The sequence below is a fragment of the Palaemon carinicauda genome, chromosome 23 (assembly GCF_036898095.1).
Source record: "Palaemon carinicauda isolate YSFRI2023 chromosome 23, ASM3689809v2, whole genome shotgun sequence".
Taxonomy (NCBI): domain Eukaryota; kingdom Metazoa; phylum Arthropoda; class Malacostraca; order Decapoda; family Palaemonidae; genus Palaemon; species Palaemon carinicauda.
In genome coordinates, this window is record NC_090747.1 from 82,509,688 (window position 1) to 82,533,687 (window position 24,000).

The 24,000-nt window shown below is 35.0% G+C and overlaps 1 protein-coding gene across 6 annotated transcripts in view; it reads left to right on the forward strand.

Annotated features, from left to right (window-relative positions):
- Positions 1-24,000, forward strand: part of PlexA (plexin A) — a 144,140-nt gene that overhangs the window by 20,338 nt on the left and 99,802 nt on the right. Inside the window, exon 1 of one of the 6 annotated variants that reach the window (XM_068347101.1) lies at positions 18,895-18,999. The exons of the other annotated variants lie outside the window; for them this stretch is intronic. The gene's annotated coding sequence lies outside the window, so the exon portion shown is untranslated. Of the gene's footprint in view, positions 1-18,894; positions 19,000-24,000 lie in introns of those variants that run through there. 6 annotated transcript variants of the gene reach the window in all.

Genomic DNA, 24,000 nt, shown 5'->3' on the forward strand with positions numbered 1-24,000 from the left:
GACTTTTGCGCTGTTGTCGGACCACTGAGGCTTTCTCGAATAACCGGATTGTTATTTTCCTTTAAGTCGTATTAAGCGGAATTTTTGGAAAGTTAATTTTGTTAATGAAAATTATATCAAGGAACATAAAGTTCATGTCAGTGTAGATTTGATACCTAGATTAGGCTTAAGTTGAAATATATATTTTAGCTCTTGTCAGAGGTAATAAATGCGTTACTTCTGAGGATGGAAATATTTCTTTTTGGGGCAATTAAAAATTAAGTACCGGGAAGCAGTATTTGGATTTTGATAGTTAACAAAACTTAGTGTACCGAACAGTGATGCAGTGGTATACTGGTAGGCCTAAGATCTGCCAGCTTATCTCCATAGCAAGATTCATTTATCTTTTAGTGTTTTGATATTGAAAATCGAATTATTTAGAAAAATTGAAATGAAAATTTCACATAACTTGACTTATGATTGTTAATGTAGCCGGTTCGATTTTACGAAGCTGTGGCAAAATATTTGGTTTGGACTTAGTAAACTGTGTGTTTCTGGTATTTGGGAAACTGAAGTAGGCTTATCTTTTGCCAAAAAATTGGATAAAAGGAGCAACCTTTTGTTGGAAATAGAAAAAAAAAAAAAACTGAAGTAGGTTTACGGCCGGCGGGCGAGAGAAAAGCAATGGTCCTATTTCGTCTTCTGAGATACATCCTATAACCTTATATGGGTGCTGGGCGCCTCGGGCTTAAATATTTGTAAAAGTGATTGGGATGCTAAAGGAGGCTCGTTCGTAACCAATAGAAAATAGATGGAACTTGTTTTGCTATTTGAAATTATCTTTGGTTTTGTGGAAAGATGGAAATTTGAATATTGTATTTCCTGTGAGAAATTAGAATATATGATTTTAGGTGAAATTTGGAAATCGAAATATTGTATTTTAGGGGAAATTTGGAAATTGAAATATTGTATTTAGGGGAAATTTGGAAATTGAAATATTTTCAGGGTGGGATTTGGAAATTGATATAATTTTCAGGGGAAATTTGGAAATGGAAATATTGTATTTTTAGGGGAAATTTGGAAATTGAAATATATTTTCAGGGTGGGATTTGGTAATGGAAATCTATTTTCAGGGTGAGATTTGGAAATGGAAATATATTTTTTAGGGGAGATTTGGAAATTGAAATATTGTATTTTTAGGGGAGATTTGGAAATTGAAGTATTGTATTTTTGGGGGAGATTTGGAAATTGAAATATTGTATATTTAGGGGAGATTTGGAAATTGAACTATTGTAGTTTTAGGGGAGATTTGGAAATTGAAATATTGTATTTTTAGGGGAAATTTGGAAATTGAAATATATTTTCAGGGTAAGATTTGGAAATTGAAATATATTTTCAGGGTGAGATTTGGACATTGAAATATATTTTCAGGGTGAGATTTGGACATTGAAATATATTTTCAGGGTGAGATTTGGAAATTGAAATATATTTTCAGGTTGAGATTTGGAAATTGAAATATATTTTCTTAGTGTGATTTGGAAATTGAAATATATTTTCTTAGTGTGATTTGGAAATTGAAATATTGTATTTTAAAGGAAAGTTTGTAAAATTAATTTGTAGTTTAATGAAATTGAGATATCGCACTTGTGGCAATTGATATCCAGTCGTGTAAAATTCGTTATTGAACCGAATTAATTTTTTTTTATTATTATTGAAATTCAAATTGATATACTCCGTCAATGTCAAATAGATTTACTTTGGATGCCAAAGTAACCTGTTCCCGTCAACTTCCTGATCGTCTCGTTTCCATTTCGTACCTATCCTACCTTGTCTAGACGCCCTGTTCACAAAACGTACCATTATGAAACACTTCCCTGAAAAAACTTGAAAAAAAAATAAAGGTTTTGTTTTAATCAGTTTTCGAAGCCCGATAGTACTGTCAGTGGAAATGTAATTTTGTTTCTGTAGGATATTTTGAAGAATTGTTAGCGTAAAAACTTCACGTACTTAAGCCTATTATTATTATTACTAGCTAAGTTACAACCCTAGTTGGAAAAGCATGATGATGATAAGCCCAAGGTCTCCAACAGGGAAAATTAGACCTGTGAGGAAAGTAAACGAGGAAATAAACAAACTACAAGAGAATAGATATCAATCAAAATCTCTAACAATATTGAATTATATCTGTCATATATAAATTATAAAAACTTCATTAAAACAACAGGAAGAGACACGAGATAGAAATAGTGTATACCATTAAGCCTGGGCCGTACAGACTTTTATTTGATGTTTCCCTGGTGGATAAGGTCACGCCCATCATAATCAAGAGTTATTAGCTACTATTAAACCAAGAATTGGATGTAAAAATATAAAAACTTACAGAGAGAGAAGCCACCGAAATCAGGAATTAACTTGAGGCACAGTCAGTTATAGCGCAATGGAACCAAAATGCAGAAAATATAGGTTGTAGTAGGAAACGTATTTTTGAACATGTAGTACCCATATTTCTGAGTGATTTATTCAAAAGAACTGAGAAGCAAGAGTTTGGAGTTTCCGTGTACCTAATGACATTTATTGTCTAAAATATTGTTAGGCAATTAATATGTCGCGAAAGAAACTCTTGTTTTGAGATTAAAATGAGGCAATGTTTAACTTGTATTGTGGGCCCAAATGGTCTTGTTAGCTGTTCAACATTTTATATGAACTGTAATAGCGTGTGTTATTGTATATTTTCAACAAAACCTTATTTTTAAAATAGCACTGAAAAGTTGTATGCATTTTAACGTCATTATAATTACTACATAATAGAAACCAGCATTGGTTGACATTTTCATTTTGTGTTGTAGCGTTACCAGTTCGTATTTATTATGCCGCCAGTGTCACTAGAGCATTTGGTCTAGATGACCTTTGCCAAGGTTATTGTAATTTGACTGGACGACCTTGTGTCGAAGTCCATAGTTGTCCCTGTGAATTCTCCATTTGTGAAGATCGTTCGAAGTAATCTAGTTTTTCGTTTCACTAAATATTCCTTGTATGTTTGTGAGCCCCCTACTTAGTCCATTAGGCTTATCCCTTTTTGATATTATTAGACTTGAAGACATATTATTCATGTTTAGTTTATGCATAGAAAGTTTGTAGTGTATTTTTCTTGAATATCTACTTTCTGAGGCCTTGACTTATTTGGATCCTTTGGCTAATGTTCTTCCATGTAGTTATATGTATTACTTTTTGTGTTTCAAGTTAAATTTGGCTTTTATCAACTACGTTACTGCACTGTAATTGTTCAGTGGCTACTTTCCTCTTGGCAAGGGTAGAAGAAACTCTTTAAGCTATGGTAAGCAGCTCTTCTAGGAGGAGGACACTCCAAAATCAAACCATTGTTCTCTGGTCTTGTGTAGTGCCATAGCCTCTGTATCATGGCCATCCACTGTCTTGGGTTAGAGTTCCATTTCTTGAGATATTTATGTTACAGTTCTTAAAATGTTATTTTTCCGTGTTTCCTTTCCTCACTGGACTATTTTTCCCTGCTGGAGCCCCTGGGCTTATAGTATCCTGCTTTTCCAACTAGGGTTGTAGCTTAGCAATTAATAATATTAATATCCCAAGCGAATTTTTTCTCGTACACGTTTCCTTGACGTAGCCTACCTCGTTAAATTTGGCACCATTAGTTCGTCCATTTATATACCGTACCATATGACTCTAGGGTCTCTCTTTAATGTTTCGACTTAGTACGGTTTATTTTTAGCAAGTTTATTTTGGAGTTAACCTTGTGACGTTGTCTTGGGGAAGGGATGACTCGTCGCTAACGTGCGTGTTTTAATCATTTCTATCGGTACTATGTTTGTAGTATAGTGGGCGTGGCTTGTTCGGTTTTTGTCTAGTTTTCCATGTACTTTTGTTTGGAAATATTTTGAGCTTTGGGATTGGCAAGTTTATTTCAATTGTATGGAAAGGGGAAATTATCTGCTTGGTGTATGCGTAACAATTTAATGTCTCCATAGAATGAAAGATGTATGGAGGCACTTAAGTTTTATATATCAATGATGCGTGACATATTTACCATGCGTAAGATTATAAGTAAAATACTTACTATGTGGAAAGTTTATAACCACTGTAAACTACTATTTTACTCTAATGCTGTGTGTTTAACAACCTGGTAGTAGTAAGGGAGAGAGAGAGAGAGAGAGAGAGAGAGAGAGAGAGAGAGAGAGAGAGAGAGAGAGAGAGCTGACATTAACTGCTGTTGAGAAAAGACTTAAATATAGGATACCTCGCTACTTTATGCATTATAACATGAATTATATTCTGACCACGATTATATGTATTTTACTTCTATCTTAAAGATCCTTGACGTACTCGTGATTGCCTGGGAAAATTTCGTCATCAGCTGAGAGCGCACTTAGGAGACAAAGAAATGTAGTCATTTTTATTTTCAGTTAGCCTAATTATGGTGATTTAGTCTTAAGGGAAGTATAATCTTTTATTGAGTAGTTTAATTGCTGTTATTTATAGTACGGTATTTATTCGCATACTGTACAGTATATGCAATTAAATCTCCTACAAAAGTAACTTATAAATTTCACAGTTCATTCAAATGTTTTCTTCTTGAAGTATGAGGAAATCGAGAAGTTGCTAAGTTTGTTGTATGTCAATTTTAGATGCATTGAGATAAATAGATGAAGGCAGTAAATACAAGAATAGCTAAGTCAACCAATTCAAGTCATGTGTTAACACTTGTTCTATCTGAATATATTTTGGCTGAAATTATTTTACTTTAAATCAGTAGCTGATATAGCTATGCATTATTCAAAAGAGTATAGATTTTGTGTAGGATTCTTGTAACAGTTCAATGCTTTTTATTATTAGATAAGCTACAGCCCTAGTTGGGAAAGTGAGATGCTATGAGCCCAAGGGCTCGAACGTGGAAAAATAGCAATGTAAGGAAAGGAAATAAATAATCGATATGAGAATTAATTAACGATAATTAAAATATTTTAAAAACAGCAACGTAAAAAAGGACAATGTTTTTGATGATTTATTAAAACATAGTTGAATAAAACATAAGGGAAAAAAGGCAAGTGTTCTTCCAATGGATCCGTAGGCAAGGGAAATCGAACCTTATACGTGGAGGCCATATCTTAGCACAAGGGTTAACTTTGGACATTGATTAAATAGTAAGCTGCGTCCCTAAGGCAACATATTGTGCTACCTGAGATGACCCACCAGTCACAGTTACCACAACAGGTGCTCTAATCTAAAGAAATAAAAATGTTTTCAGAATACCAACTTTAATTATGTTTTTGGTGAATATGTTTTTTTAATTGAAATATGGGCTCCACAAGGAACTAGAAGAGTTGGAAGACCCAGGCCTATATGGATGAGAACTATGAAGCGCGAAGTTGATGATGATGAATGGAGAAGTATTGAATTAAAAGCTCAAAATAGAGACTACTCGGCAAAATCTAACCGAGACCCTTTGCGTCAATGGGCTTAGGAGATGTTGATGATGAGAAGTTCACTTGGCATTTAACTACTCAAGTCCTTTTATAGTTTATATATCTAGTAACTGTTTTGATGTTTTTATAATTTATTTTAATTTTGATTACTTCTTATATCGTTTATTTATTTATTGCCTTTCTTCGCTGGTCTAATTTTTCCCTGTTGGAGCCCTTGGGCTTATAGCATCTTGCTTTTCCAACTAAGGGTTGTAGCTTAACTAGAAATAATATTAATGTCTAAATTCTACGCCTCTCAGTCATTATTGTTCAGTGTCGAATTGATCATGGAACTACGTCAGCAGAGATAAGGTTGCTGTGTCATTATGAAGGCCACATTAGCTTTTGGACTTTCCGGATCGGTTATTGTAACACGCACCGTTGAACAAGGAAATTGAGCACCAGGACCCCATTGGCCAGTTCCTGAAGCACACAAGCACTCTAAATGAATTTGCACTTTTTAAACGAGCTTGAATGTTTAGGAGTTCTCTCTCTCTCTCTCTCTCTCTCTCTCTCTCTCTCTCTCTCTCTCTCTCTCTCTCTCTCTCTCTCTCTCTCTCTCTCTCTCTCCCTCCTAGTGAAGTATAATATAATCACTTTTTTCTGGACATATTACAAAACTGAAATTATTATTCACAAAATGTAGTTTTCCTATCTCTCTCTCTCTCTCTCTCTCTCTCTCTCTCTCTCTCTCTCTCTCTCTCTCTCTCTCTCTCTCTCTCTCTCAATTTAGTATACCCACTTTTTCTGGACATTTTACAAAACTGAAATATATATTGTTCACAAAATGCAGTCTCTCTCTCTCTCTCTCTCTCTCTCTCTCTCTCCTCTCTCTCTCTCTCTCTCTCTCTCTCTCTCTCTCTCTCTATTTAGTATACTCACTTTTTTCTGGACATATTACAAACTGAAATATATAATGTTCACAAAATACAGTTTTCATCTCTTAAAGAAAATTCCTTGACGCTGAGGAATCGTCATTTTATCTACGTACGTAATATGTTAAGCCCATCACTTTTCCTTTGTGTTGGACAATGCATTTTGTTCTGGATGATGGTGATGTGCAAGTGTTTTTCCTTGGCTGTTATGCTTTGTTCTTGGTGTATATTTCTCTCTCTCTCTCTCTCTCTCTCTCTCTCTCTCTCTCTCTCCTCTCTCTCTCTCTCTCTCTCTCTCTCTCTCTATATATATATATTATTTGCTAAGTTACAACCCTAGTAGGAAAAGCAGGATGCTATAAGCCCAGTGGCTCCAACAGGGAAAATACCCTAGCTTATGTGTGCATTTATTTATGTGTTTGTATAGTGGAGGTGTATAAACACACACACACACACACATATATATATATATATATATATATATATATATATATATATATATATATCATTCGCTGAACCATAACGGTAAAGACTCCTTAATTTTTCCAAGAACCATTAAATACAACCCCTTATGTTTAATTCACGAATAGTTACGAGTGCTAAAATTTCTCCCGTTGAATGAGATGATGTGGGGGGCGGGGGAGGGAAGGATGGGCTAGGTCATTGGTGTTTTCGGTAGCAGGTTTGGTAACATTCCTGAGAATCGACGAGGCGTCGATGCTCCTGTTGTTTCAGCCTTTGTTCGATTAGGGATAAGACATGGTGAGAATTTCGCACAGTGAGAGTTTTTTCGCTCTGGTGAGTTGGATGTAGTTAGGCTATGTGCGTTTCCTAATTCTTTATAACACATAAGTTGTGATATGGGTTTAGGTATCCGTAGTTCGATTGTAGGATTTTGTTGTTATTATTATTATTACTACTAGCTAAGGTACAACCCTAGTTGGTAAAGCAAGATGCTGTAAGCCCAAGGGCTCTAACAGGGAAAAATAGCCCAGCGAGGAAAGGAAATAAGTAAACGATATAAGAAGTAATGGAAACTAAAATAAAATATTTTAAAAACATTAACAACATTAAATCAGATAATTGATATATAAACTATAAAAGGACTTATGTAAGCCTGTTCAACATATGTAATGAAAATAGTGTACAGTATGACAGTTTCCTGTAATCTTAGGAAACTTTTGAATTTCTTAGTTACCCCGTGCAATTTGATATATGTGCCAGCCTTTATTTATATGGTAAAGTAGTTTTTTTTCTTATTTAACCTATAATCGCACTGATAGTCAGATCATTACCTCGATTTCACTCTTGGTGTTGCTAGAGGCCGAGGGCAAGACATCTTTCTTCGTGGCCAAGTGGGTTAGTCACTGTCTATACAAGCTTGCCGACCAGGGTTCGATTCCCGGCCGGACCCAAGCTCTTGTCTTTGTGTGATTTCGCCTGGGGCTCTGATCCCGAGGTCGTTAAGAGAATCCAGACATTAATGTATCAAAAATATATATGGCTTATTTGAATGTTAGGTTGTATCTTTCCTCACTGGGCTGATTTTCCTGTTGGAGCCCTTGGGCTTTATAGCATCTTGATTTTCCAACTACGGTTGTAGCTTAGCTAGTAATAATGATAATAATTACAGGTGATGGAGCAGGAGGTTAGTAATGTAGCTTGCATTGTATTGCAATCGGTTGTTGTTGTCTTTAGCTAGACACTGGAGACCCTATTATGCTAGTGTATTATCATACTTATCTTGATGGTTTAATGTAAATAAAATAGGATTTGAAACTTCTATTAAGAAAATATTCACTAGATATATTTTTTATATAAAAACATATTTAGATATAAGTAAAAATTTCAATTGTAAAAACACTATATGTAAAAAAAAAAAACATTCATGTAAATATGCTATGATGTATATACATTATAATTCGGAAAAATTGTAAATATGTATTTCATAATAGAAGATAAAAAGAAAATCCATAGCTAAACAGAGAGAGTGTGAGAGTGTATGTTGGGGGGGAAGGGTGTTGTCGAATTCAATAGCCTACCCACCGGTCTTGGCGACATTCCACGCTGTGGTAATGACGCCGCCACGGCCATGCCCCGAAGCGCCCCCGGTGGTAACGTCTTGCGGTCCAGCAGCCCCTCTTCTTGTGTCTCTCTTCTCTCTCTTATCTGTTCCAGGCTGCCTTTTTCTACATCGCATTTTGGTGGTGGTAGGTTACAGTGATGCCAACTCTCAAGGTATCGTTATTATGTATATGAATCGATATTTCTCTCTCTCTCTCTCTCTCTCTCTCTCTCTCTCTCTCTCTCTCTCTCTCTCTCTCTCTCTCTCTCTCTCTCTCATACAATACCCAAGAGATTGTTTGCGGTGGAGTCGTGGTTTTTAGCCATATTGAGAGAGAGAGAGAGAGAGAGAGAGAGGGGGGGGGGGAGGCGGACGTTAGCAGAGGCTGCACAGAAACTTTTTGTTTATATTTAATACGTGCTGTGCACGCTAACTCTGGATCATTTTCCGATAGAAGCATCACTGAAAAACTTGAATCAAGGGATACATGGAGGTACCCACATGTGAGAAGCTTTACCTTAATCTGCAGTTTTTACCAGCAAATTTTGAATTGAGCTCTTCAAATGACACAAACACACACACACACACATATATATATATATATATATATATATATATATATATATATATATATATATGTGTGTGTGTGTGTATATATACATATATATATATATATATATATATATATATATATATATATATATATATATATATATATATATATCGAAAGTAACATCCACGGATAAACAAAACATAGGTTTCAGGAAAAGATGGGAACCAACTTATAATTATCCATGTAATAAAGAAATAGCTATTCAAAACAGCCGTCGGCACCAGATATTAAATTGAATGAAATAGTTCCAGTTCTCGTCTTTTCATAAAACTCTACTGGAATCTTTATCCCCCGGAGAGCTGTTATCTAAGATTTTTGGACGTTGCAAATAACTTGATTTTATAAAAAAAACACATTTTGTATGTGTGTGTGTATATATATATATATATATATATATATATATATATATATATATATATATATATGTGTGTGTGTGTGTGTGCGCATGTATATAATTAACTACATTTTGCACCCAACCTTTTTAATTAAAATGGTCCATATTTTCCCTTCTGGCTCGACCAGCTTTTTGGCCACATTTCATTACTACAAATTATGTATTGGCAAAGCTAAACCTCTGTGATAAATGGAAATGAAAACTATATAGCAGAACGTATTCAAAATTAAAATTTTAAAATCATCTATGAGGTTATCGACACCCTGCCTATGACGAGGCATTTTTTGTAACCCTTCCTTCCAGGTTTTTTTTTTTTTATTGTGCTGTTCTCTATGGAAAGTTATTCTGGCCACAAAAAATAATCCTGTTCTCGAATAAGTCTGAGGTGTCAGTCATTACTTTGTATTTTGAAGTTGAGGTGAATTATGGGTGACTTTGGGGTTAGGCTGTGGGTGGGAAGGTCTTGCCAGACAATGGGGTCTCTTAAGATAACGTGGCCTAAACTCCATTGACTTTTGCACGCTGTCATTACGCTTCTTATCATTAACCACCGTGTGTTCCCTTGACCCCGACTGTGAAGTCTTTTAAGGTCTCGATATGAAAAGTGGTAAGATGGCTGCCCTTTTCTTCACTTGTTTATCATTCTTCTCATTTAGATAGGAAGGGATCTTGCAGTGTGTTACTTTTTGTTTTACCATTATTTAACACATAGGTAAGGAGATGAAAGTGTAAAATTATTTAACGTTTAGGGAAAGAGATGAAGGTGAAAAATTATTTAACATATAGGTAAGGAAATGAAGGTAAAAAATTATTCAACATTTAGGGAAGGAGATGAAGGTGAAAAATATTTAACATTTAGGTAAGGAGATGAAAGTGAAAAAATATCTAATATATAGGTTAGATGAAGGTGAAAAAAATATCTAACATATAAGTAAGGAGATGAAGGTGAAAAATTATTTAACATATAGGTAAGGAGATGAAAGTTAAAAATTAGTAAACAACCATAACTGCTATAGGGAGAGTGCTGGGAAGGATTCATTCATGATGTCTGAATGAATAATTAGAATCAACTTATTCATATATAACGGAAATGAGAAGTTTCTTGGGTTTAAGAAAGGTTAAATCCTTAGATTTTATTCACTTTTCAAAAGTGTGATGGAAAGGTAAGGCTAGTTTTATATGATGAGAGAACTTCACGCACTGATCATTTCTTCAGTAAAAATTTCGCCAAAAGTCTAATTTTATTTGCAGTTTCATATTGTTGGTAATATTGACAAAGATTTTGCGTGACTGTACAGATCAAATGAGACATTTTTAGGAATAGTTTACTGAAAAAAAACTTTTTCAAAGTCAAGCTTAATCATATATGAATAATCTTACCTAGGCTATATATACCAATTTTGAACATTGGTAAAATCTTAGGCTTTTAACATTAGGGGTTGGGGTATTAAGAAATGACCCCCCCCCCTAGGTAAACCACAGGATTGCACAAGTAAAGACGTCTCAGACGTCTCATTTCCGTTATGGCTGTAAAAGTTGATTCTATAAATATCCTGTACTCAATATTATGAATAGATCATTTCCAGCTCTTGAGTACTACTTTAAGGTAGAATGATACTTTTGTTCTTTTTCCTTGGAACTGTAATGTGTCATATCTTTGTTATTTAGTTTCACATAATAAATTATCAATTACCGTTAGTAACCTATTTAATATCATTTCCTAGAATGTTGGTAGAAACCATTTGGATTGTGAGTGTTTAGATAAAAAGGACGATAGATTCCTTATGGCAAATTTGAGCCCATAAAGCTAAAGAAAATAATTGTAAATTTGTGAATAAATTGGGGTAAATAAAGTCAAACAGATACCTTTGATAAATGTGTATACAGTATATATATATATATATATATATATATATATATATATATATATATATATATATGTGTGTGTGTGTGTGTGTGTGTGGTCCTAAGGAATTGAGGGGCTACTGTTGAGTTGAACCCCACAGTGATACGTCAGTGATATGGTGAAAGTGACTGTCATCTGCTTTATTCTTCTTTGAAGCCACCCCTTCTCCATGTGCACACCTTCCTTTAAAAAAAAATTTTTTTTAGCTTGAAGTAAAAGCCCCCACAGCTTATTTTAAAGCTATTTTGTTTGATATAAAGGCCCTCTTTTTGTTGAAGTCTTTAAATCAGGATTACTGTATTGTAATCTTTGTTACACGAATGATATATATTTACTTAATCTGGATTATTATATTGTAAATTTTGTTACACGAACGTAATGTTTTGACTTAATCTGGATTATTGTATTGTAACCTTTGTTACACGAATGTAATATTTTGACTTAATCTGGATTATTGTATTGTAACCTTTGTTACACGAATGTAATATTTTGACTTAATCTGGATTATTGTATAGTAATCTTTGTTACACGAATGATATATTTACTTAATCTGGATTATTGTATTGTAAACTTTGTTACACGAATGTAATATAAGCCCTCAAATATGACGCATGGTCTTTAGTCATTATAGATTTCTTATTTCCAAAGCTCTTTTGACCAGTGTGAAAAGCTAAGAATTGTGGTACTGTTGTGTTTGTTTTTGTCTACGACGGATGCAGATTGCCTGTAGGCTAAATCTTATTTTTCCTTTTCCAGTTCTTCTCTGAGAGAGAGGGGCTCTTAGGCTTAGTGATGTTTGTCGATTCCAGAGGAGGCGTGGGTTTGGTCGTCATATTTTTTTTTTCACTTAAGCCTAAACGAATGTTTTATTTTTTTAAGTGTAGCCGGCTATTTAGGTGGGATCAAATGAAGTTATATAATAATCTTACTATGGAAGTACCTGTCAGATTTAGTTTTGTAGGTGTTAAAGTCAGTTAATGTAAATAGGAAAGAGACGAAAAGAAACTGCTTTATTCATTCTTGCATTGATTATAGACTTTTCTGAATTATTATAAAAAATATTTAGTACCTTAGTTAAGGCTTGTTGAGTTTGTCGATGTTCTGTAGTGTGTTCGTCTCCTTGCTAGCTGTTTGATATGTTTTTTTTTTTTTGAGATACATCTTTCGTTATTTTTGTCAAAATGCTTTTGTATTTGCTTATATTTTTTCTTCAATTGGTGGATGATCTCTTGGGAGGTATTGTTGGCCAAGGTAAATTATTTGATTATGTAGCCTAAATAAGTATTGAAAAATAAGAATTTAAACTCAACTGATCCCACTCTTACTATTAGTGATGTCAAAGGTCATGGAGATCAGCATTGTTCCTCCCATTCATATGATTCCCGAATTCTCTCCCTTGATCCTTAGTGTCAATTCTATTGTCAATTTCTCTCCCTCTCCTATTATCTCCTTTCAGTGGGCGACCTACATTTGGATTGTTTCCCTGGCTGATTTATTTTTACCTTGGGAGACCTCGTTAAACCTCAACATACTATGGTGTCCTTTGACTGGCCAAACAGTACTACATTGAATCCTTCCCTCTAGTTCCAGTTCATTTTCCCTTTGACTACACATACACCGAATAGTCTGGCCTATTCTTTACATATCCTCCTCTGTCCTCATACACCCGACAACACTTAAGATTACCAAACAATTCTTATTCTCTCAAGAGGTTAACTACTGCACTGTAATTTTTCAATTGCCACTTTTCTAGGACATTCCAAAATCAAACCGTTGTTCTCTAGTCTTAGGTAGTGCCATAGCCTCTGTACCATGGCTTTCCACTGTCTTGGGTGAGAGTACTCTTGCTTGAGGGTACACTCGGGCACACTTCTATCTTATTTCTCTTCCTCTTGTTTTGTTAAAGTTTTTGTAGTTTATATAGGATATATTTATTGTAATGTTACTGTTCCTAAAATATTTTATTTTTCCTTGTTTCCTTTCCTCACTGGGCTATATTCCCTGGTGGAGCAACTGGGCTTATAGCATCCTGCTTTTGCAACTAGGGTTGTAGCAAATAATAATAATACTGAAAGTTGAAACTTGGTCAACAAGAAGCAAAATATCAATGTTGGCCCTACTTCGATATAGGTTAGTCTGATAATCTTAAATTAATCAGAGCATAAATAATATTGTTTGGCAAAACCTCTTGTTTATGGCAAGTCACTGAGTACGAATTGGTTGCTTGAATTAGAGGCAGGTGTTCTTGAATATCAATGTGACCAAAATACAACGACGATGGTAAACAAAAGATTAGACTCTTACAATGAAAAAGGTAATCGTTGATAGTAATCAGGTGGAGTGAAATAGATTTGCTATGTGAATATACAATAACATGTTTACTTTGGGGGAGGTGTTGACTTTTAGAAACTAAGTAGCTAGGTAAAAGCTACAGTGTATATCTCTAGTTGAGCAATGAATCAAGTTGACAGACCAAAACACACTTCCAGGTTGCAACCAGGATAAAAGTGGAAGTACCTCTGGGTGGCTGCCAAGATTGCTGATTGGATATAAGCGTTTTAGTTGTTACTGTCGACAGATGCCATTGCTGGGGTTTCTCTCTCTCTCTCTCTCTCTCTCTCTCTCTCTCTCTCTCTCTCTCTCTCTAACACCACCAGTTGGTAGGCTAATTGTAATGGCCAATAACAAAATTACAAGTCAAGTGGGCATTTGGCACTTTCTAATTGTGAGAAATAATTTGGAAAGCATACGTGGAACAATCTCCATACAGAATACTCTCTCTCTCTCTCTCTCTCTCTCTCTCTCTCTCTCTCTCTCTCTCTCTCTCTCTCTCTCTCCAAGCCACCAGGTGCTAATTTATAATGGGTAAACCCATCAACAAAGCTTGAGGGCACCTTGAAATTGTGATAAATAATTTTAAAAAGCATCCTTGGAATAATCTCCATAGATAAAACTTTAAAAGGAAGTAAGAACAACCTCAAAATAAAAGGATGTTCCCAGAATACCTCAACGCCCTGTTCAATCTATGAAACATTCACTGATTGTGCAGTGCACCGAGAATAGGATTCCCTTTTTTATAGTTTAGTAATGATGTTCATCCAGACATTATAACTTTAAGAACACAATACCTACCTCCCCCCCCCCCCCCGTTCCCCATCATTGGCGTCTCTTCCTCCCATTCTTCTATCCCCTTTCCCTTCAACGGCCTCTCCTCCTCCACCTCCTCCTCCATCCCCATCCCCGCTATTCCACGCCAGTTCTGCTGAGCCAAAGGTTAATTTCCATTATGGTAATGCAGTGATGTGTTTGTGTGTTTGTCGCCGCCATTACACCTCCTCGTGATCCGTGTTTAAGGACGGAATGGTGTTATTTAACTAACTTTTAATCTCTCTCTCTCTCTCTCTCTCTCTCTCTCTCTCTCTCTCTCTCTCTCTCTCTCTCTCTCTCTCTCTCTCGGCTAGTTGTTGTTGTACATATACTGTTCTGCGTATGTCGTATGTATATATATATATATATATATATATATATATATATATATATATATATGTGTGTGTGTGTTTGTCTATAAATGTGTTGTATTTACCATCATTTGTCTTCTACTTGAAAATGATTGTGATTGTTGTACATACATATGTACTGTATATGCCGTGTGTATATATATATATATATATATATATATATATATATATATATATATATATATATATATATATATATATATATATATATATATTCATGTGTTACCTAGATATCAGATTTTCTTCTCAACTGTGGGAAGCTTTGCTTAAGACAGCATTATTTAAATCCCCGAATGACCATCTTATCTTCTCCCCCCCCCCCTCTCTCTCTCTCTCCCTCTCTTGGTCTCTTCCCCAGCACTATGCTTTTCTTTTTTCTGCTGACGACCTTCAGTTGCTCCGCAGTGACATGTTGTTGGAAGCTGAAATTTGTTTCTGTATGTATTTTTCTCGAGTGAAACACTGGGGTCTCTCCCGCATCATCGAGATTAATGAAGACACTCGTGGTTGCTTTTTAGATGTTCTCGTTCTGAAATGTCATGAGATTTACTTGCTGTTTTGAGAAATTTGTATACTGTCCTTTATTGAATCATGTAGATTTACACAAATCTAGTAGATTTGATCAATATCATTGTGTAACTTTTCGTGTTTGTAAGTAAAAATAAATTGTGAATTGGGAATTTTTCTACCTTTTCCCAGATTTACACAAATCTAGTAGATTTGGTTAGTATCATTGTGTAACTTTTCGTGTTTGTAAGCAAAAACAAATTGTGAATTGGGAATTTTTTTTTCTATCTTTTCCCACTATTTGCTGTTTTGAGAAATTTGTATAGCGTCCTTTATTGAATCATGTAGGTTTATACAAATCTAGTAGATTTGGTCAATATCATTGTGTAACTTTTCGTGTTTGTAAGCAAAAACAAATTGTGAATTGGGAATTTTTTCTATCTTTTCCCACTATTTGCTGTTTTGAGAAATTTGTATAGCGTCCTTTATTGAATCATGTAGGTTTATACAAATCTAATAGATTTGGTCAATATCATTGTGTAACTTTTCGTGTTTGTAAGTAGAAACAAATTGGGAATTGGGAATTCTTTCTATCTTTTCCCACTATTTGCTGTTTAGAGAAATTTGTATAGCGTCCTTTATTGAATCATGTAGATTTACACAAATCTAGTAGATTTGGTCAATATCATTGAGTAACTTTCCGTGTTCGTAAGTAAAAACATTTTTTTTTTTTTCTAATTTGGGATTTTTGTCTACCTTTTCCCACCATCTGTATAGAGGTGGATCATGCGCCCCAGGTGAGAAATCGTCGAGCAGCGATTGCAAGGTGCTGGCATGTAGTATTCACGAGTCTCTGGGTATTGCCAGGGCAGGGAATTGTTGGGGAAAGGCCAGGTAATACTTCCGGTGAATGGCGGGGAGTCTTGCCAATACGGATTGATTGAAAATGGCATAGGGCACGACGTTAAGACTGTGTCTGGAGGGAGAAGGTCATTGGTACTAAGCTATATTAAAGGTAACCTGATGGTTGAACAAATACTGGCAAAAAAAAATTTCAGAAAAAAAAATAAAAACAAGTCATGTGGATATCATTCTACAACTCTAACCCCTTCAATGGGTTTGTTGCTTTACTGGAACAAATCGGTACAACATTAATCTTCTAATACATTTGTTGGTTTACTGGAACAAATTAAGGAAAACTCCATCCGGAACTAATTGGAAATTTATTTCTTAGAATGACTTGGCAAAATGCAGCACCGCGAACGAGGTTTTTCCTTACGGAATTAATCTCACATTCACGCTGTCCGGGTGATTTACGGTGACTTTCTGGATTAGTCAGTCCCGTAAGAATTATGGTTGTTTGATGAACGCATGGATTGTTGGTAAACGAATGACTTATTGCTACAGGTATCCGTAATTATAGCCTTTGATTCCCATCCTGTTGAGTCCACCTCTTGAGGGTTTGAAATGCCCCCCCCCCCCCCTTCTCTGTAACTGGTGTTGGTTCTCATACCTTCCGGATATGGAGAAATTACAGGAAGGAAGATATCATTATTTTGCACATCATTTACACGATAAGGGTTATCCGATTGTGTGTGAGAGAGAGAGAGAGAGAGAGAGAGAGAGAGAGAGAGAGAGAGAGAGAGAGAGAGAGAGATTGTCAGTTCTTAAGTAAAACAGGCCTAGGCCTATGTGTTAAGGACGAAACCTTCATATTGCACTAGTTAGTTTCCCCAGAGTAAGTAGGATTACCATTAGAAAAAGATAATCTAAGATGTGTCTGTTCTGTTCTTATTATTCTATTATAGCATTCTTATAAGCCTACTGAATATCAATAGAAAAGAGAAAATATGAATCATTGATCGTTTCTCTTGACTATATTTAGAAATGAGTTAAATGGCCTGCATGCTTGTCCCTGGTATTTTGGCAAGGCTGTCTGAAAATGGATAATAGTGTTGGAGAGAGAGAGAGAGAGAGAGAGAGAGAGGGAGAGAAAATTTCACTGTTGGCAACTTTTGAGCTACATTCCATCAGGTCTGCTCTGGGATTTCTTTTTCTCGTGTCTCCTTGAGGTTAGTAAATTGACTTGGATATTTTTTCTTTCAGTTTAGTAATTATAAATACTGGCCATTTCAGTCAGTGAATTCGCATTTCTTCTGAAAAATTTTCAAATACATTTACTAAAAAAAGTCGTGTTTTTTAACTTGTATTTAGATGTAGAATTTTGTTGCCTTTGCTATTATGAATATGAGAAAATATGCATCAAATTTAGTTGATAGTATATTCTGATAGTAAGTTGATGATTTCCAATAAGTGCCCTGAATCAAGTATAAGAGATTTGATTTTGACACTGGTGGGTTCTTCTGCACTTCCAAGTCTGTCTGTCTGTCTGGTCCTGTTCTGTCATGTTAGAGTTTGTCCTTTGTAACCTGGTGTTCATCCTGTCTCGGAATGTCTTGCACTATTTGGAAATTTGTATTTTTCTGGTTCAACAAAATCTGGAACTGATCTGTATACATAAATGTGCATTTGAGTTTTGTCCATTTGGAACAAACTAGAACACCAAAATCCTAAAGCGCAGCCGAGATCTTTATTGTGGAAGAATTACTGATATAATCATGTCCTTATATGGGCTTATAGTATTTTGCTTTTGCAACTAGTGTTGTAGCTTAATTAGTAATTATCATAATAATAATAATGATAATTAAATGTTCTGTCGATTAGAATGGTGAAAAGGACTCCGGTTCAACTTGTGGAAAGGCCAATCTCCCGTTCATCCAACTGCTGGTGGTTACGTCATCTCGTGTAATTGAATATTCATAATACGGGAACGGATCTTTGTTTAGAGATACCCAGTCCCAAGTACATACGGCATTTCATACAGGTCTTATAGAGATGTGGAGAACCTCCAGTGATAATATGACCCATATCGAATCTTGAGTTTTTTCTCTTTATTTTTACTGTGAAAGTTAAATTTCCAGATTTCCCTTAATGTCGTGTGCATTTTGAGGTGTATTGACCTGTTTCCTGTGGGTCAGCTGTGTAATGAGGTTTCCTGTTTCCTTTCAAAAGTAGTTATTGGGAATAAATTTCTTTTACGTACGTCATCATGATGTATAGCGGTTTCCTGAAATCGAGTTCCAGAGAAGTAAAATAACGAGCCTTTAAAAAAATGCTGCTTTTCATTTTGTGCTGTAGAGAATGGTAAATCTATAACTGTTGGTTGAGAGTGAGTAAGAGCGATCCCAGAATCCTAGGCTGAGTCAACATCTAGCTCCTGTGGCTATGTAGTCCCCAGAACTATCCTAGCCTTAACTCCCTCCGCTCCCCCTTGCCTCCCTCCCGATAGAGCCAGCAAGGAGGACCGTTTGGCTGAGTCACAAGGGATTTTGCTCCTCGCACACGTGATAGAATCTGTGACGTCATGGAGGTACTTGGTGACATACCAAGGGCATAATATAGGCCGTCCCACTCATAAGCTGCAGGTTTTTACTTTATTTCCGGATGAGCTCGATGTTATCAAGATAACAGTCAGCTCTTTCTCAGTTCGTCTGGGCTTTGTTTAGTGTTTGTCTGGCGCTACGTAGAGGAGGTTGTGTATCTGCTTCGGAGAGATTGTATGCTGGATATATTTTTGATTGAAAAAAGTGTGAGTTGATCATAAATGTATATATACAGTATATGTTTGCGAGTGCTTTTGTTTATTTTTATACTCTCAAATGGTGTAAGTCACTTGACTTTAAATTTAGTGAATTATGGCACGATAGACTGTAATAGACAATGATGCTTTTGCAAAGGCAATAGGCCTACATACATTGAATAAATTTCCTTTGTTATATTGTGGTCGGTTCTGTGTTAAATTTTACCTTATTATTAAAGATACTATATCCAAGAAAGTTCTTCGAAGGAATTTTGTCTTCACGTTTAATATTCTCTTAAATGACTCGTTATTGGTTTAATAAAAGACCACCAATAGTAAGTCTTTAGTTCTGAAGCCATTTGTCTCGTCCTTCAGACAAACAGACGTCCATTGGCTTCCATAAACTGGCCCAACAGGAGATAATGGTGTTGATTGTCGGGTTTCAGAGATAACAAACAATTTCGACCGGATTAGAAAACGAGGTAAAGTGGATCCGGGTCTGGGATGCCCAGAAAATAGTTCTTTTAATGGTCGCTGTTGTGTGTGGAAGATTTTTTTTTCTTTTTTGGCGTTTTCTAATTGAGGTTCAGACTGTATACCTGATGTTACAAAGGGATCGTAGTATACCCATTCCCTTGTGTTTTTAATTTCGCTCTAGTTATTCAAATGAAAGACCATCAAAGCCTATTATTATTATTATTATTATTATTTGCTAAACTACAACCCTAGTTGAAAAAGCAGAATGCTATAAGCCCAGGGGCCCCAACAGGGAGAATAACCCAGTGAGAAAAGGAAACAAGGGAAAATGAAAAAAAAAATTAAGAACATTAACATCAAAATTTATATTTCCTACATAAACGATAAAAACTTTAACAAAACAAGTGCAGGAGAAATAATATAGAAAAGTGTGCCCGAGTGTCCCCCTCAAGCAAGAGAACTAATACCGTAGGCCTAGTTTTGTAGCCCCCCCCAAAAAAAAAATTTAAAAAATCTCGCATAGTTTGGCTCAGAATCATCTATCCAAGTTATTTCTTTTGACAAGTTATAGGGTATTCGCTTCTTACCAAATGTGACATACAGTACTGAATATATTTACACATAATTCATGATGTTTGTTGTTATTAATGAGTGGCTGTGGCGCAATGACATGATTCATGATTTACTCAGCAAGACTCAGTAATGAGGCTTCTGTCGTCACTCTGGTCACCCGTTATTTTTAGACTCTTGTGAGCTTTTAATTGTGTCCTTTCAGTTATTGGGTTTGTGAAATCAGTCCAATTTAAAAGAAAGGTTTGAAATATAATTGCCTTTGTATGTTTTATTAACGAACGGGTATATTGATTATATAAAATTGTACCGAAGCTTTACACGTATATTTGGCAAAGCAATTAATGGACTAAATATAGAATGACATATGAAGGGCATGTGATTAATATTTTTTGGCTTCATTATCCATGGAAGGTCTGTCTCTAATCATGTGTGTTGTAAATACCTTGGCTGTGTTTGTCTCTCAAGCCAAATATGTGTTGCAACTGCAGATAAGAGAGAGATCTCCCCCGACAACTCGTTTGGAAATCTAATCGTCCTACCTGGTCAAGAGTTCATTCGTGTTGTGAAATAGATTGCAATTGGGATTTTTGAAACCACTGACTGGTATACGCTTTAGAGAAAGCGTTCGTTTGTGAATGCTATTCCGGAAAGAGTTTTTATTTTATGGCTGCGTTCATTTGAAGCATTCGAATGGAGGAAACGTTGCAATTAGCCGCCCGGCGTGCTTTTTGATCATCCAAACGGCGGAGTGCTGTTGCAGCAAGAGTTATTTATATTTTATATAGATAAATGATTTCTTGGTAATTTTATATTTGTCTATCTGTGTTTATTTTACTACAAATATCGCAAATGATACGTAGACTTAAAGGTAATCCAATATCTGAAGCTTTTAAAAATTTCATGTGAAGGGACTGTTCATGTCAGTGTTGCTATTCTCTCTCTCTCTCTCTCTCTCTCTCTCTCTCTCTCTCTCTCTCTCTCTCTCTCTCTCTCTCTCATATCCTGGCATTGTCAGGTTAACACAGTAGTTGAGTTCATTGCACAAGGTTATTGCTTTCAATCTTTGAAACCTCAATGTCTTCATGACATTGTGTTTTTCTTGAATTGTGGTTATGAAAATCGACACAATGAACTTTGTGCAATAGAGAAAGGTCTTGAGAACAAGAAGCTGATGAATATTTATCCACAGTATTTTTTATTCACTAGAATTTACCTTGAGTAGTGTGCGAAGAAATTTTGGGATCTCTTACTGTCTTGGGCTGTCCAAAGTCTTTAAAGGGCTATCCAAAGTCTATAGAGGCTATGGCGGAAATCTAAATTCTCATAAATCTCGAGTGATAGCCCTTAAGGTTTCTGAGATTTGGGAATTATTCCCAAAGGTTTTTGAATATTTTTTAATAATCATCAGTGACAGTTTATTGTCGTATGGGATTCTTACATGAATTACGAAAGCACGACACCATTGTTGTTGTTATTACCTGGTAAGCTACAACCCTAGTTGGAAAAGCAAGATTCTAAAAGCTCAAGGGCTCCAACAGGTAAAATAGCCCAGTGAGGAAAGTAAATAAGTTCTTTGCTTTTTGAGGAAATTGAGAAGTATCCTGGTGGGGGTGGGAGTTACTAAGATGATTATGATTGCGTTGATTAAAGGGACTGTCAGTATTGAGATATATGGGGGCCATTGGGGCATATCTGTCTTGGGTTTTTATATGTATCTAAGGACTGGGCAGGGCACATTGCCAGGATGACAGACAACCGATGGACATCACGAACAACCGATGGACATCACGAACAACCTTCTGGACACCCCGAGGATACACAAGAAACCGAGGAAGACCAAAAACCCGCTGGCGAGGTGACTTAGACCAACATAAGCAACAGTGGCACAGAATAGCTTGCGATAGAAGTCTGTGGAGAAACCTGGGGAAGGCCTACATCCAACAAAGGACTTTTGAAGGCTGAAATGATGATGGTGATGATGAAGGACTTGTTACATTTCAGTTGGGAGAGAGAACTAGTATATACTTCAATGATAAGCCAAAATCAACATGTGTTTATAGGCAAAGGTACCTCTCTATTTTTGGACAATGAGGGCTCTGGTTATTTCCTTCCGTGAGGTTCTCCCAAAAATCCCCTTCGCTTCCCTCTCTCCCTTACTCCTGATTTGCCTCGTGGGCTCTCCCCCTCCCCTCTCCCTCCAGCTCCCCTCCCCCTCCCCCGGTGGCCGTCACACCGTGACATTTGTTAAAGTAGAACTGTATATCACGTGACGCATGGCACCGGTTTTTACATAGGCAAAAAAGTCACCTCAGGTCACGGCCATGTTTTTTTTTTTTCATTGACCTTCATCTCCCATTCGGGTAGTGTGTTTAGAATAGATTTTTTTTTCATGTTGATGTCTCTTATGTAATGGTCTGTTTTTATAGTAGATTTTAGTCTCTAGTTTTTGTATGTTATCAAGAGCGTGCTGTTATGTTTTGGGAAATTGGTAGTGACTAGCGATTTCTTTTTGTATGCTAGAATAAGTAATTTATTCTCCCAATTTACTATTCTATCAGACATAATTAATCAGTTATTATATATATATATATATATATATATATATATATATATATATATATATATATATATATATATATATATATATATTTATATATATATATATATAAACCTTATTTTCGTATACTATTTTAAATGATTTCCTACTAGTTTTTGAGAACTCCATTGTGCATTCTGGTAGAAAAAAAAATGTCCTGTCAGGATATATTTTATGGCAAGAATACTTATATATTTTATTGTATTTTTACAGAAAATGTTTTGACAATTCATTATTTGAAATCATTCAAAAGTAAAGTTTTAAAACGATACGTGTTGTGAGATTGTCCTACTTTCTGAAGATAGTGTATTTATGTTCCCAAAAAATCTTCCTTTTTTTATTCCAGGTCTTTTTCAATCCTCGTGTCGTTCGCAATCTAGCAATAGAAAGTCCCATTGTATTCTGGTTGATCGGCCAAAGAAACATTTAAATGGGTAGCCCTTTGAGTTTTTTTTTTTTTTTTTTTTGTCCTTTGCTGTCTGTCCTGAATTTTCTGAGCGCGCGCGCGCGCACACACACATATACAGTATATATATAGATATATATATATACTTGTATATAGATTTCAATATATATATATATATATATATATATATATATATATATATATATATATATATATATATATATATATATATTCATATATATATATATATATTCATATATATATATATATATATATATATATATATATATATATATATATGTATATTCATATATATATATATATATATATATATATATATATATATATATATATATATATATATATAGTATATGTATATTAGGCCTGCTCAAGTACCAACCAGTTGTGTCTTGTAGTTTATGATGTATTATTGGTCAGTAGTAGGATAATTAAAAAAAAAAAAGTATATCCTGTAGAAATTACAAATAGATAAAGAAGTAGGATAGAAGGAGTTTGTGGTTAAACTTCTGTCGTTTTAATTGCTTCGTATCCTGAAGCTTTAGTTCATTGTGTGTCACTTGCCATGAATTCTGGGAAATCTGAACCCTTGTGGTTTGACGCATTTACATATATGTATATATATATATATATATATATATATATATATATATATATATATATATATATATATATATATATATATATATATATTGTGTGTGTGTATTTCTCAGATGAGGTCATAAGTTATGTTATATGGGTTGTTTAAATCCTAGTTTACATATTTACGTATCAGGGTAGCTGGTATCGTTAGTATCAACTCCAACAGTATTATGTCTAAGTGTTATCCCAATAATATATTGCAAAAAAAAAAAATTATAACTCTAAATATGGTTAAAGTTTAAACTAGTCACTTTTTATTGTAATGTAAAGCTTTGCGAAGACCCCTTTTTCCATAA